Source organism: Coregonus lavaretus (assembly GCF_964263955.1).
Source record: "Coregonus lavaretus genome assembly, chromosome: 18".
NCBI lineage: Eukaryota > Metazoa > Chordata > Actinopteri > Salmoniformes > Salmonidae > Coregonus > Coregonus lavaretus.
In genome coordinates this window covers 12,756,271-12,772,196 of record NC_140005.1, presented here as the reverse complement: position 1 = coordinate 12,772,196, position 15,926 = coordinate 12,756,271, and the positions used below count along the sequence as shown (strand labels likewise).

General features: G+C 44.5%; 1 protein-coding gene across 1 annotated transcript in view; it reads left to right on the top strand.

The window, feature by feature from the left end:
- LOC311145419 (kinase D-interacting substrate of 220 kDa B-like) overlaps positions 1 to 15,926 on the top strand; it is a 102,712-nt gene that overhangs the window by 37,448 nt on the left and 49,338 nt on the right. The gene's annotated exons all lie outside the window — the stretch shown is intronic.

Below are 15,926 nucleotides of genomic sequence, written 5' to 3'. Positions count from 1 at the left end.
CAGCCACGACCCATCTTCAATGCTCTTACTGAGGGAAGGAGGTTGTTGGCCAAGATCTCGCGATACATGGCCCCATCCACCCTCCCCTCAATACGGTGCAGTCGTCCTGTCCCCTTTGCAGAAAAGCATCCCCAAAGAATGATGTTTCCACCTCCATGCTTCACGGTTGGGATGGTGTTCTTGGGGTTGTACTCATCCTTCTTTTCCTCCAAACGCGGCGAGTGGAGTTTAGACCAAAAAGCTCTATTTTTGTCTCATCAGACCACATGACCTTCTCCCATTACTCCTCTGGATCATCCAGATGGTCTTTGGCAAACTTCAGATGGGCCTGGACATGTATGGCACTGCAGGATTTGAGTCCCTGGTGGCGTAGTGTGTTACTGATGGTAGGCTTTGTTACTTTGGTCCCAGCTCTCTGCAGGTCATTCACTAGGTCCCCCTGTGTGGTTCTGGGATTTTTGCTCACCGTTCTTGTGATCATTTTGACACCACGGGATGAGATCTTGCGTGGAGCCCCAGATCGAGGGAGATTATCAGTGGTCTTGTATGTCTTCCATTTCCTAATAATTGCTCCCACAGTTGATTTCTTCAAACCAAGCTGCTTACCTATTGCAGATTCAGTCTTCCCAGCCTGGTGCAGGTCTACAATTTTGTTTCTGGTGTCCTTTGACAGCTCTTTGGTCTTGGCCATAGTGGAGTTTGGAGTGTGACTGTTTGAGGTTGTGGACAGGTGTCTTTTATACTGATAACACGTTCAAACAGGTGCCATTAATACAGGTAACGAGTGGAGGACAGAGGAGCCTCTTAAAGAAGACGTTACAGGTCTGTGAGAGCCAGAAATCTTGCTTGTTTGTAGGTGACCAAATACTTATTTTCCACCATAATTTGCAAATAAATTCATTAAAAATCCTACAATATGATTTTCTGGATTTTTTTTTCTCAATTTGTCTGTCATAGTTGACGTGTACCTATGATGAAAATTACAGGCCTCTCTCATCTTTTTAAGTGGGAGAACTTGCACAATTGGTGGCTGACTAAATACTTTTTTCCCCCACTGTATGAGCTTTCTTGAACAGGGGGACCTTGCAGACGCTGCAGGATTTCAGTCCTTCACGGCGTAGTGTGTTACCAATTGTTTTCTTGGTGACTATGGTCCCAGCTGCCTTGAGATCATTGACAAGATCCTCCCGTGTAGTTCAGGGCTGATTCCCCACCGTTCTCATGAAAATTGCAACTCCACGAGGTGAGATCTTGCGTGAAGCCCCAGGCCGAGGGAGATTGACAGTTATTTTGTGTTTCTTCCATTTGCGAATAATTGCACCAACTGTTGTCACCTTCTCACCAAGCTGCTTGGTGATGGTGTTGTAGCCCATTCCAGCCTTGTGTAGGTCTACAATCTTGTCCCTGACATCCTTGGAGAGCTCTTTGGTCTTGGCCATGGTGGAGAGTTTGGAATCTGATTGATTGATTGCTTCTGTGGACAGGTGTCTTTTATACAGGTAACAAGCTGAGATTAGGAGCACTCCCTTTAAGAGTGTGCTCCTAATCTCAGCTCGTTACCTGTATAAAAGACACCTGGGAGCCAGAAATCTTTCTGATTGAGAGGGGGTCAAATACTTATTTCCCTCATTTAAAATGCAAATCAATTTATAACATTTTGGACATGCGTTTTTCTGGATTTTTTTGTTGTTATTCTGTCTCTCACTGTTCAAATAAACCTACCATTAAAATTAGACTGATCATTTCTTTGGCAGTGGGCAAACGTACAAAATCAGCAGGGGATCAAATACTTTTTTCCCTCACTGTATGTCATGCAATAAAATGCAAATTAATTACTTAAAAATCATACAATGTGATTTTCTGGATTTTTGTTTTAGATTCCGTCTCTCACAGTTGAAGTGTACCTATGATAAAAAATTACAGACCTCTACATGCTTTGTAAGTAGGAAAACCTGCAAAATCGGCAGTGTATCAAATACTTGTTCTCCCCACTGTATCTTGCACTGAGAGCATGTTTCAAAACATTTCTGCATTTATTTCTTATTATTTCACATAGGAAACATTGTTTTTACTAATTCAATGAATTTATACTGAACAAAAATATAACCGCAACAATTTCAAAGATTTTATTGAGTTACAGTTCGTATAAGGAAATCAGTCAATTGAAATAAATGTATTAGGTCCACCCACTGGGGAGCCAGGCCCAGGCCCAGCCAATCAGAATTAGTTTTCCCACAAAAGGGCTTTATTACAGACAGAAATACTCCTCATCACCCCCCCCTCAGATAATCTTGCAGGTGAAGAAGCCGGATGTGGAGGTCCTGGGCTGGCGTGGTTACACCTGGTCTGCGGTTGTGAGACCGGTTGGACGTACTGCCAAATTCTCTAAAATGACGTTGGAGGCAGCTTATGGTCCACTCTGGTGGACATTCCTGAAGTCAGCATGCCAATTGCATGCCTTCAAAACTTGAGACATCTGTGGCATTGTGTCATGTGACAAAACTGCACATTTTAAAGTGGCCTTTTATTGTCCCCAGCACAAGTTGCACCTGTGTAATGATCATGCTGTTTAATCTGCTTCTTGATATGCCACACCTGTCAGGTGGATGGATTATCTTGGCAATGGAGAAATGCTCACTAACAGGGATGTTAACAAATATGTGCACAAACTTTGAGAGAAATAAGCTTTTTGTGCTTATTGAAAATATCTTCTTTTTTTTCAGCTCATGAAACATGGGACCAACACATGTTGCGTTTATATTTTTGTTCAGTGTAGATTACAACATCCCAGTACAAGAACAATGTTTCTTAAACTTCCAGATAGGGGTTATTGCTTGTCCAGAGGCCTCAGTCTCCATCACTAAGCTGTCCCTGGCTACTCTCTCTTTAGCAGGAAGGTATTTAACTCTGATGCTTTCGTCTATGTTTTCTGCTTTCTCTGAATCTGCCGCTGTCACAATCCTCCCCTCCCTCATTGATCCAGCGAACAATTGGCCTCTCAGAGACATGCCCGGATCCAGGCATTCAAGCGATTCTCTGAGCGCTTCAAAACTTTTAACTAATGACACTTGAAATGAATACGGGCAAGGCACTTTGGGCTAATTAGGAAGCCTCTTCTCCCAAGTACTGAAACATTAAGATGACATAATGTTCATTCGGGATTACTTTAATTGGGACAATTATTGTAATTTCGTCGCAATTACGTGTTGAGATAAAAGCGCTTTCTAAAGCGAATGCGTGTGATTCCCTTTATGTAAAATCCTAATAAGCCTCTAAATACTTGGCCACAAAAGAAGAGTAGCTTTTTTTCCCTGGAACACTTTTGAACTTCGATGCCCTTGAATTAAGTATTTTTGCTTTTCTCCCTCCGTACGCGATTGTTAATACTATATTGTAAATACTATATTTCCATCACATACACAACTTGTCTGTAAAATCTTGATTGCACTGCTAACAGTAGGAAAACACTTTTCTCCCAGTCGTCTTTTCCCTCAGAGGGATCCTTTTGTCCCTGAGCTAAATCCTTCAGGAGGCATTTTGGTGGAAAGAGTACTCTTGTAATTCAATAGCGCTGCCGTTATTTGCCAAGAGGCCCTAAAGCGCTCTAAATTATAAAGCTGCTGAAAAGCCATCTATTTCCCAATAGAATGTGGTCTATCTCTGATAGGGAGCTCTTTATTGAGTCTGTGACAAACCGTATGACCTCCAGATAGGGGAGATGGAGCAGAGATGGTGAAGGGGGCCCTTTATACAGGGCTATTATGAGGTCTACAGGACAACAATTGTGGCTCGTGTGAATACCCCTCAATGTCAGGTGTCCTCATAAACCATGATTGTTGGCACATTGACATAGCACTCTGACTATAGTATCCAGCGACTACTGGGACTGCTGGGTGTATTTCATAATGTATAAGTGATTCCCAGAGTATTGGTACAAGTGCTGAACAAAAAAGTGTACGAGCAGTGACCACTTTTATACCCTGGTCATTGCTGTGTCCAGTGTCCACCTGGTAGTAAAGCATGTTTTCTCTCAAGTGGGGATGAGAGTGTTGGTCAGTCCAGGTGGTGATGTTTCACTGAGGCATACTCTGCCTTCGCCTCTCATATGGACATGTTTTTCCAGTGGGAACAGCCCTGGACTGGTCCAGCACTACCCATCTGTTCTGTGTGTGAAGATGTGTGAAGCACCAGGGCCCGAGGGTGGGTGTGTTAGTTACATACATCCCTCAGGTGTTGGACCGTTGTGACTAAGGGATGAATCAGCAGGAGAGGCGAGCTCCACCAGGCTCCCACAGAGCAAACAAAATGTCCACAGAGTCTGTGGCACAAAATGTGAATAAAATTCATAAAAGCAATTTAGTACAGAGCTGTGGTCGATGTCCACAGGCCCAACCATTGTGTTGAGGTGTGTCCCTGATATGAGTGTTTGTTTGTGGAGATGTCCAGATGAAGCGGCACTGGGATGCCACATTTCCCTACCACTACATACTCTGGTGGTTAAAGATATTCTCCGGTACTTTTGTATACTTTTTAGCCAGTAGTTCTAAAAGTAGTGCTCATGAGCCAAAAGTGGTCCCCCGAAAATTGTCACACATATGCAGATATGTGCACCACGTCATTGCTCTCTCTCTCTCGCTCTGCTGTGTGTGCATCTTGCTAGCTGTCACTCAAATGGCGATGGGGTGAAGCTCATTGGCTAGAACTCGAATTGCTAGTGGGCTGGCCCACGTGGGGAAAAATGGAGGGAAAATGACGCAGCACAGCTTCCAGAAAAACAGTCGCTTTCAAACTAGGGATTTCGTGGCTAATGGAGGTAAAACAGTAATTCTGCTCATAGAGTAGATTATGCATGTATGAACTTACACATTGACACATCCAGCCCAAAGCAGAAGGTTTAAAACATACTTAGAAGTCGCCAAAGTTCCAGAGCATGTCTTTAATAGCCATGTGATGGAAAAGGGGTCTGTTATGTAGCATTCCTTGTTAGCAAATCCACTTTGAGCCCTTTCATTATTTCATGAGTTGAACTTAATTAAACACTTTGAAACAAGAGATCCAGACTGTTGGATGGTCTGGGGCTGTTTTTCATGGTTCGGGCTAGGCCCCTTATTTGGAAGGGAAATCTTAACGCTACAGTGTACATTCTAGTGCTTCCAACTGTGCTTCCAACTTTGTGGCAACAGTTTTGTGAAGGCCCTTTTCTGTTTCAGCATGACAATGCCCCCGTGCACGAAGCAAGGTCCATACAGAAATGGTTTGTCGAGTTCGGTGTGGAAGACAATTTGGCCTAGCGTCGCCCAGGTTAGGGGAGGGAATGGCCAGCAGGGATGTAGCTCAGTTGGTAGAGCATGGCGTTTGCAACGCCAGGGTTGTGGGTTCGATTCCCACGGGGGGCCAGTATGAAAAATACAAAAAATAATGTATGCACTCACTAACTGTAAGTCGCTCTGGATAAGATTATTATTATATTATTATAAGAGCGTCTGCTAAATGACTAAAATGTAAATGAACTTGACTGGCCTGCACAGAGCCCTGACCTCAACCCCATCGGATACCTTTGGGATGAATTGGAACGCTGACAGTGAGCCAAGCCTAACCGCCCAACATCAGTGCCCGACCTCACTAATGCTCTTGTGGCTGAATGAAAGCATATCCCTGCAGCAATGTTCCAACATCTAGTGGAAAGCCTTCCCAGAAGAGTGGAGGCTGTTATAGCAGCAAAGGGGGGACCAACTTCATATTAATGCCCATGATTTTGGAATGAGACGTTCGACGAGCTGGTGTCCACATACTTTTTGGTCATGTAGTATATGTCAATATCTTTGAAAATACCATATAAGTATCATTAGCTTCTAAAACAATACAATCTGTTTTCTTTTATCATATTTTGGACCAGTGTGAGGCTCTCTCAACTATCCCAACTATTCCTGCAGTGAGGAGGATTCACCATCTTCATCAAATGTTTTCAAATTTATCTGCAGATAATTGGCCAAAAGCCTACCATTATGCAAATGAGGGAGCCAAATAAACAGCTCTCTCACCGATGCAATTCAGTAGGCTACTGACGGGTCACTCACTTTAACGTCACTGTCTGGCAAGTCCTGATGGACTTCATATCAAAAATACAAACGAGATCTTCAGATTAAATGTCCCGATGAGATACCATGGACATATAACTACATTGTATGATTTAAGAATGGGAAGGATATATAAGTTCGACTTTATTCAGTCAGTTCGACAACTTTTATAAACTAGTCAAGCTAGGGTTAGGGTTGGGGGGGTGAAGTACACTGCTCAAAAAAATAAAGGGAACACTAAAATAACACATCCTAGATCTGAATGAATGAAATAATCTTATTAAATTCTTTTTTCTTTACATAGTTTAATGTGCTGACAACAAAATCACACAAAAATTATCAATGGAAATCAAATTTATCAACCCATGGAGGTCTGGATTTGGAGTCACCCTCAAAATTAAAGTGGAAAACCACACTACAGGCTGATCCAACTTTGATGTAATGTCCTTAAAACAAGTCAAAATGAGGCTCAGTAGTGTGTGTGGCCTCCACGTGCCTGTATGACCTCCCTACAACGCCTGGGCATGCTCCTGATGAGGTGGCGGATGGTCTCCTGAGGGATCTCCTCCCAGACCTGGACTAAAGCATCCACCAACTCCTGGACAGTCTGTGGTGCAACGTGGCGTTGGTGGATGGAGCGAGACATGATGTCCCAGATGTGCTCAATTGGATTCAGGTCTGGGGAACGGGCGGGCCAGTCCATAGCATCAATGCCTTCCTCTTGCAGGAACTGCTGACACACTCCAGCCACATGACGTCTAGCATTGTCTTGCATTAGGAGGAACCCAGGGCCAACCGCACCAGCATATATTCTCACAAGGGGTCTGAGGAGCTCATCTCGGTACCTAATGGCAGTCAGGCTACCTCTGGCGAGCACATGGAGGGCTGTGCGGCCCCCCAAAGAAATGCCACCCCACACCATGACTGACCCACCGCCAAACCAGTCATGCTGGAGGATGTTGCAGGCAGCAGAACGTTCTCCACGGCGTCTCCAGACTCTGTCACGTGCTCAGTGTGAACCTGCTTTTATCTGTGAAGAGCACTGGGCGCCAGTGGCGAATTTGCCAATCTTGGTGTTCTCTGGCAAATGCCAAACGTCCTGCACTGTGTTGGGCTGTAAGCACAACCCCCACCTGTGGACGTCGGGCCCTCATACCACCCTCATGGAGTCTGTTTCTGACCGTTTGAGCAGACACATGCACATTTGTGGCCTGCTGGAGGTCATTTTGCAGGGCTCTGGCAGTGCTCCTCCTGCTCCTCCTTGCACAAAGGCGGAGGTAGCAGTCCTGCTGCTGGGTTGTTGCCCTCCTACGGCCTCCTCCACGTCTCCTGATGTACTGGCCTGTCTCCTGGTAGCGCCTCCATGCTCTGGACACTACGCTGACAGACACAGCAAACCTTCTTGCCACAGCTCGCATTGATGTGCCATCCTGGATGAGCTGCACTACCTGAGCCACTTGTGTGGGTTGTAGACTCCGTCTCATGCTACCACTAGAGTGAAAGCACTGCCAGCATTCAAAAGTGACCAAAACATCAGCCAGGAAGCATAGGAACTGAGAAGTGGTCTGTGGTCACCACCTGCAAAACCAGTCCTTTATTGGGGGTGTCTTGCTAATTGCCTATAATTTCCACCTGTTGTCTATTCCATTTGCACAACAGCATGTGAAATGTATTGTCAATCAGTGTTGCTTCCTAAGTGGACAGTTTGATTTCACAGAAGTGTGTTTGACTTGGAGTTACATTGTGTTGTTTAAGTGTTCCCTTTATTTTTTTGAGCAGTGTATATTAAGGTAAAATATATTGAACAAATATTTGATGAAACATTGAATTTGGCCTTACTGCTATTATGCCCATGGAAATGCATTGAATAACAGCTTCATATGGATAAACAGATAAACAATATAAGGAAACAAGCTGCCCAGGTATATTTTGTGCTTAGTTTTACCTGTGACTACACTGTTATCACTTTTGCTTTGTGTGCTATTGTGTGGTGGCCCATGAGCATTTGTGTGGGTGAGTGAGCATGTCTATGCTGGCGTCTGTCTCTCTGGATGTGCCTGTGGACATATCAGTGATCTCCCTCCCTCTCTATTGTGCCGTGAGTGGGAGAAGGTGGCAGGGGTATTATAAGTAGCAGCGCTGGGCAGCGAGCGTCAGGGTGACTTGCTTGTCACCCAGTCACAGGGCCTGGGGCACACTCAACCCCCTCTAACTTTGATGTGCCACCCAGGCCCACAAAGTTAAAATGGGGTCAAGCCAGCATAGAGGAAAGGATGGTCACTAGAGATAAAGGAAGTGTGTGGAGAGCAAAGCGTGATCGTGAAAATGCCAACTCTTCTCAGAACTCTTTTCTGGAAAGCCCTTGATCCGACTTTTACATTTACATTTACATTTTAGTCATTTAGCAGACGCTCTTATCCAGAGCGACTTACAGTTAGTGAATACATATATTTTTTTTTTATACTGGCACCCCGTGGGAATTGAACCCACAACCCTGGCGTTGCAAACGCCATGCTCTATCAACTGAGCTACATCCCTGCCGGCCATTCCCTCCCCTACCCTGGATGACGCTGGGCCAATTGTGCGCCGCCCATGAGTCTCCCGGTCGCGGCCGGCTGCGACAGAGCCTGGATTCGAACCAGGATCTCTAGTGGCACAGTTAGCACTGCGATGCAGTGCCTTAGACCACTGCGCCACTCATGATTAGATTTTAATCTGAGCAATGAAAAAGAATGGGATTTCTTTTACCATCACCATTTAAAAGCAGCTTCTTATTCTGGGCATAGTTATGCAGCCATTGTATAGCTTAAGGATTTATCAGATTTACCTGGTACTGAGTTCTTGGATGACGAGTTATACGTTTCTTAAGAAATCGTTCTTGGGAATCCTGCTCTTAGCTGGCCCCTCCTCTTTCTCCCTTTCCCAGACAGGAAGGCGAATAGAGGCGAGGTGCAGAAATGAATCACTGGTCATCCCCAAATAGAACTCTCTCTCTCTCTCTCTCTCTCCCTTTATGATTCTGTCTTTCTCTTCACCAGGTCATCCTGTGTCTGAGGTGTCTCCTCCTCAATTAAGTTAAGGAAAGGATTACCTGTCGGGGCTGTTTTCATTATTTTTCCAGAAAATAACATCCTTTATTTACCTAGAAGGTTTACATGAATCACTCTTCAACGGGTGGTTTAGGACATGGGCTCGGTCCGGATGTTTGACATCTCATATACCGTCTCAACCCTAACACGCATCAAACACCCACATTGACTGACTTCTCAGCTCAATTCATGTCAGGAATGCCTCATTCTATTACCATTTAGCCACACTCGGCGGTGGACTGGAGTTCAAAACGCTCCCTTTCACATAAATCATCAAACTGGGCCCGATTTTCTAATATCCCGTACAGGGTTTGTCAGGAATTGAGTTTAGCTCCCTTGAATGAAGGGTTCAGCTAAGGTTTTTGGGGTTTGGAAGGGGAGATTTTGTGTACAGATGAGTTTAATCATTTCGGAGAAACTCTGAATTCCAACCCCATTTCAGAGAGGCCATTTCAAGGCTGCAGCATTTTTATCGGAGTGGTATGTTTCCTATTACACTGCATTTCTCTGCGGTCCATTTCAGATGCAAAGGTCCGGCTTAGTACATAAGAATGGCAATTACAGGCTTAAACTTTGCCATGGATGTATACGAAAAGCAAAGTCGCTTTTAATGTCCGCTGGCATAGCGGAGAGAAGACGAGCCCCAAGCAAATTCTGAGAATAACTCTGAGAATTCGGCCAAAGAAACAATGGTTTAAGTAGACGAAAACATGGTGTCATCTAAAGTGAAAACATATTTGCTCTCTGCCTTTGGGTAGCCAGGGTTTGGTAAGCTCCTCTCGGACAATAATACTCCACTCTGGAGTGTTGACGTTACGAGGCCACGCGCCAGCCTGTCCGTCCATTGGTTAGAGGCCTGTCCATCTTTTCTAAATTGCCCGCCTGCCCGTCGGCATGAGGAAAGCGCCAAGGCCCGGGCTCGCCATTGTGACTGACCACTGTTGTTCTTTTCACAGCCAAACATTCTTTCTCTTTATGGCCCTCCGAAAAAAAAAATGTGTGTTGGCATTTCACTTCTCTCCGGGCCCCTTAATGGCAATGCTTTGAGCATCATTGTGGGGCGTCCGCACGTGGTCCACACACAGAGGGTGGCTGTAAGCAAAGTCAAGTGGCACATTCAGCGCCTGCAGAGGGAGGAGAGAGTGGAGGAATAGAGGGAGAATTTTTCTCTTTCCCGTCAGCTGCAGTATGTGGGAGTGTTGGAGGAGAAGAAGGGTCTTGTCGAGACAGCTTTGGGACCGATTAGCATTTGGAGAAGCCCAGAAACCTCCCAAGCGCTAGGCGCTGCAACACAGACAGTGTATAAGAGCCTGTGCTTGTAACGCAAAATCCCATCAATGGGGCTATTGTGAGAAACCGGCTGCAGGATTCCTGACCTGCTTTATTTCTCTGTCTACAGCCTTTTTAAAAGTAACATGTCGGCTTGTGGACCCGACAAAGTGCAATCCTCCAGCTTGTCAGTCTCATGAAAGATGGCCTGATAGGAGTGGCTTGTTTTGATTGCCTATCTCCCTCCACCAGTGTCAAATGTAATTAACATCAATGACTTGATGTCAAGGCCAACCACTCTTCCTCAATTGACTCAAAATCTGTCTCTTGAAGTGTCCCTTTGGCACGTTTGGTAGCAATTAAAAGGGCACTCTTCGTGCCACCGTTGGATGGTTAACATGTTGGATGGTTAACATATTGGATGGTGTTACACCAGATAATAAACCCATGCCATCATGTGAACCTGTCTGATTTCCCTGACCTGTGCTATTATCAGAACATGGCCACTGGTATGAAAAGGGATGACGTTTGGATGACTCAGTCCCTTGTGGCAGACAGTTCCGACTAGACAGCCTGGTGTGAATGAATGCTAGGAATGGGGTCTCTGTGCCACAGTGATGGATGCATTTACTTAGTCCATGCAGGCCTTTCTAGTTGTCTTTGGAAGATGCTGGTAACATCATGTGTGCTGGGAGCCTCCATGTACCAGAGTCAATAGAATACTCCTCTAAGTACTCACATTTGTAGCTCTGACCATCTCAGTAGAAGTATGCTTGACTCTCCTCTAGGGCTGTGATGATACCAGTATGTCAATATTTTTCACATGGCAAAAATGAAAACAGGAAGCAGACCTAGCGGGCAGTAGAGGAGTGTGTACTCTGTGTAGACACTGTAGATAGATGATGTCCCCTCAGTGGTGTGTGTGTGTGTGTGTGTGTCACTGGCTCCTGTTGGTCTGCGTCTTTGAGCACACAAATTAACAGAGAGCCTAGCTGGACTGCTGGAACAGCACAAGGCTCTCAGCGTGGGGGAAATGGAGTTGAACACATTCCCTCACTACCATGCTTCTATCTATGGAATTCCCCATTGTCACTGAGCATCCCAGTTGTGTGTGGTAGTGGACACCAATGTTCCCTAAAATCTTTGGGGGGGGGGGCACTGAGCAGATTTTAGGTATTGTGAGCGGAAAGTTGAACAATGTGAGAATTTCGTGCAACTTCCGGTGTGCGTTTACAGTGAACACTGAGGCTGTACCCTACAGTTTTAGACAGTAGCCAATAGGCTATTGTGGCTATTTGAGGCCTACCAACAAAACCAATGGACAAAATCCCATAACATTTTCACATGGAAATAGCTTTTGATTTCTATAATATAGTCTACAGTAGCCTATATGTGGTGTTCAATGCAGGCCTACATTGCATGATACTTTTAAAAACGTTTTAACATTATGAAGGGCTTGACATTAATTTAATGATTTTTTTTACTTGGTCTGTAACACCATTGGCCAAATAGGTGACTGTAAATTGTATTGTGTTGTAAGATGCAAGAAACCACTTTCACAAAATAAAATTAATTATTATTACCATACAGAGAATTAGACAGTGTAGGCTACCCCTCTGCCTATTGGCTTATTTGCATATTCAAGCCTGTATCAAAATACAACACTGGCCTTTTTAATTAAGACATAATATTTTTACTTGACTGGCTTTTCAAAGACAGCTTGAAATGTAGCCTACACGTTTTGTGCTCTTGTAGGAAGCAGTAACTCCCCATTGCTGACCTATGCTTATCTATAACTGGGCTAATAACTCGCTAACTAGCAAAGAATATCAACAAATGTGCACACGCAGGGCTCTGCGCTCTGGTCTGAACTGATCTGAAAAGCGCATTCACTTGTGGGCGATTTGAAAGACCACTATTGGGCTACCCCCGTCAATAGAACTCTACTCCATTGCACTCTGGCTCTGCCTACAACAAAATCACAGACTTACAAAGTTAGATGTGTTTTGGTTTGTTGCATTGAAAAGGGGCTGCTATATTATTGATTAGATCACAGAAAAAAAGTTGATCTATATTGTGCATACTAATGGAGCGAACTCAATCACTGTTGTCTCTGCGCAGCATAGCATTTCTTCTGCGCAGCAGTCCTGGAGGAGGTGCATGGCTTCTCACGTGCGCAGCTTAGAGGGAACTTTGGTGGACAGTGTGTTTGAGACTGTGTGTGTTTGGTGGTGGAGAGTGTGTTTTGTGTGTTTGAGTCTGTGTGTTTGGTGGTGGACAGTGTGTTTTGTGTGTTTGAGACTGTGTGTGTTTGGTGGTGGAGAGTGTGTTTTGTGTGTTTGAGTCTGTGTGTTTGGTGGTGGAGAGTGTGTTTTGTGTGTTTGAGTCTGTGTGTTTGGTGGTGGACAGTGTGTTTTGTGTGTTTGAGACTGTGTGTGTTTGGTGGTGGAGAGTGTGTTTTGTGTGTTTGAGACTGTGTGTGTTTGGTGGTGGAGAGTGTGTTTTGTGTGTTTGAGTCTGTGTGTTTGGTGGTGGAGAGTGTGTTTTGTGTGTTTGAGTCTGTGTGTTTGGTGGTGGACAGTGTGTTTTGTGTGTTTGAGTCTGTGTGTTTGGTGGTGGAGAGTGTGTTTTGTGTGTTTGAGTCTGTGTGTTTGGTGGTGGACAGTGTGTTTTGTGTGTTTGAGACTGTGTGTGTTTGGTGGTGGACAGTGTGTTTTGTGTGTTTGAGACTGTGTGTGTTTGGTGGTGGACAGTGTGTTTTGTGTGTTTGAGACTGTGTGTGTTTGGTGGTGGAGAGTGTGTTTTGTGTGTTTGAGACTGTGTGTGTTTGGTGGTGGACAGTGTGTTTTGTGTGTTTGAGTCTGTGTGTTTGGTGGTGGACAGTGTGTTTTGTGTGTTTGAGACTGTGTGTGTTTGGTAGTGGACAGTGTGTTTTGTGTGTTTGAGACTGTGTGTGTTTGGTAGTGGACCGTGTGTTTTGTGTGTTTGAGACTGTGTGTGTTTGGTAGTGGACCGTGTGTTTTGTTAGTGAGATAAGTGTATCAAGATGGCGCCGATAGACATGGCGGCTCTGTTTCTGGCTCCTAAGCAACTTAGCAGTATTTTATATATTTATTTTTGTTATTCCTCACATTATTAGGCCAGAACGTTTTTTGCATTATTACATACAGCCGGAAATAACTTTTGTATATCAGAACGGTGGTAACTCACCAGCATTTCAACCAGAAATACGACTTTCCTGAATTGGATCCTTTGTTCATACCCCCCAAGGCGATTTAATTTATCCCAGAGGCTGCTCCAAGATGCCGCCGGTGGAGAAGAGGTATTCGGAGTGGACTTTTAGTCCGACTCAGGAGGAGTGCACATCATCCACCACTTCCGAGTATATTACTCGCTAATGTTGAGTCCCTGGACAATAAAGTAGACAAGTGCAGGGCGAGTATCTCCTTCCAGAGAGACATCAGAGACTGTAACATACTCTGTTTCACAGAATCATGGCTCTCTCCGGATATACTGTCCCCGTCCATACAGCCTGCTGGGTTCTCAGTGCATCGCGCAGATAGGAATAAAGAACTCTCTGGGAGGAAAAAGGTGAAGGTGTATGTTTCATGATTAGCTACTCGTGGTGTGATTGTGGTAATGTACAGGAACTCAAGTCCTTTTGTTCACCCGACCTAGTATACCTCACAATCAAATGCCGACCGCATTACCTCCCGAGAGAATTATCTTAGGTCACCGTCACAGCCGTGTATATTCCCCCTCAAGCCGATACCACAACGGCTCTCAATGTAAATGTAAGGAACTGCACTGGACTTTGTGCAAACTGGAAACCGCATATCCTGAGGCCGGGGGACTTTAATAAAGCAAATCTGAGTAAAACGCTACCAAAGTTTTATCAACACATTGCCTGCAGTACTCGCGCTTCAAAAACTCTTGACCATTGTTTTTTTTTTTTTTTTTTTTGGGGGGGGGGTGGTGGATCAGCTTAATATTGCAGATAGATTGTATCTTCTATCAATGTAATTGTCTGCATCACTTCCAATCCCCCATGTTTTTTATATATATACTCCCCTTTATTACTTTTCAACCCCGCCATCCTTACCCTACTTGGAGTAAATTAGTGAACAACAATGCCCAGGCCTCTACTTCCGGTCTATACTTACTATCTACACCTTATGGACACTGTTAATTTTACAATAATTCTATTATATATATATATATATTTATAATTTTTTTGCTCCTGAACTACTTCTACTCTCAACCTCTCCGATCATTTTCATGATGTCCATCCGGTTTGCTTCTATATGCCATATCTTTCTAACTGTGCTCTTTCCCAAAAGCTCCCAACATACAACCTATATACAGTGGGGGAAAAAAAGTATTTAGTCAGCCACCAATTGTGCAAGTTCTCCCACTTAAAAAGATGAGAGAGGCCTGTAATTTTCATCATAGGTACACGTCAACTATGACAGACAAAATGAGATTTTTTTTCTCCAGAAAATCACATTGTAGGATTTTTAATGAATTTATTTGCAAATTATGGTGGAAAATAAGTATTTGGTCAATAACAAAAGTTTCTCAATACTTTGTTATATACCCTTTGTTGGCAATGACACAGGTCAAACGTTTTCTGTAAGTCTTCACAAGGTTTTCACACACTGTTACTGGTATTTTGGCCCATTCCTCCATGCAGATCTCCTCTAGAGCAGTGATGTTTTGGGGCTGTCGCTGGGCAACACAGACTTTCAACTCCCTCCAAAGATTTTCTATGGGGTTGAGATCTGGAGACTGGCTAGGCCACTCCAGGACCTTGAAATGCTTCTTATGAAGCCACTCCTTCGTTGCCCGGGCGGTGTGTTTGGGATCATTGTCATGCTGAAAGACCCAGCCACGTTTCATCTTCAATGCCCTTGCTGATGGAAGGAGGTTTTCACTCAAAATCTCAGGATACATGGCCCCATTAATTCTTTCCTTTACACGGATCAGTCGTCCTGTTCCCTTTGCAGAAAAACAGCCCCAAAGCATGATGTTTCCACCCCCATGCTTCACAGTAGGTATGGTGTTCTTTGGATGCAACTCAGCATTCTTTGTCCTCCAAACACGACGAGTTTACCAAAAAGTTCTATTTTGGTTTCATCTGACCATATGACATTCTCCCAATCCTCTTCTGGATCATCCAAATGCACTCTAGCAAACTTCAGACGGGCCTGGACATGTACTGACTTAAGCAAGGGGACACGTCTGGCACTGCAGGATTTGAGTCCCTGGCGGCGTAGTGTGTTACTGATGGTAGGCTTTGTTACTTTGGTCCCAGCTCTCTGCAGGTCATTCACTAGGTCCCCCCGTGTGGTTCTTGGATTTTTGCTCAACGTTCTTGTGATCATTTTGACCCCACGGGGTGAGATCTTGCGTGGAGCCCCAGATCAAGGGAGATTATCAGTGGTCTTGTATGTCTTCCATTTCCTAATAATTGCTCCCACAGTTTTTTATT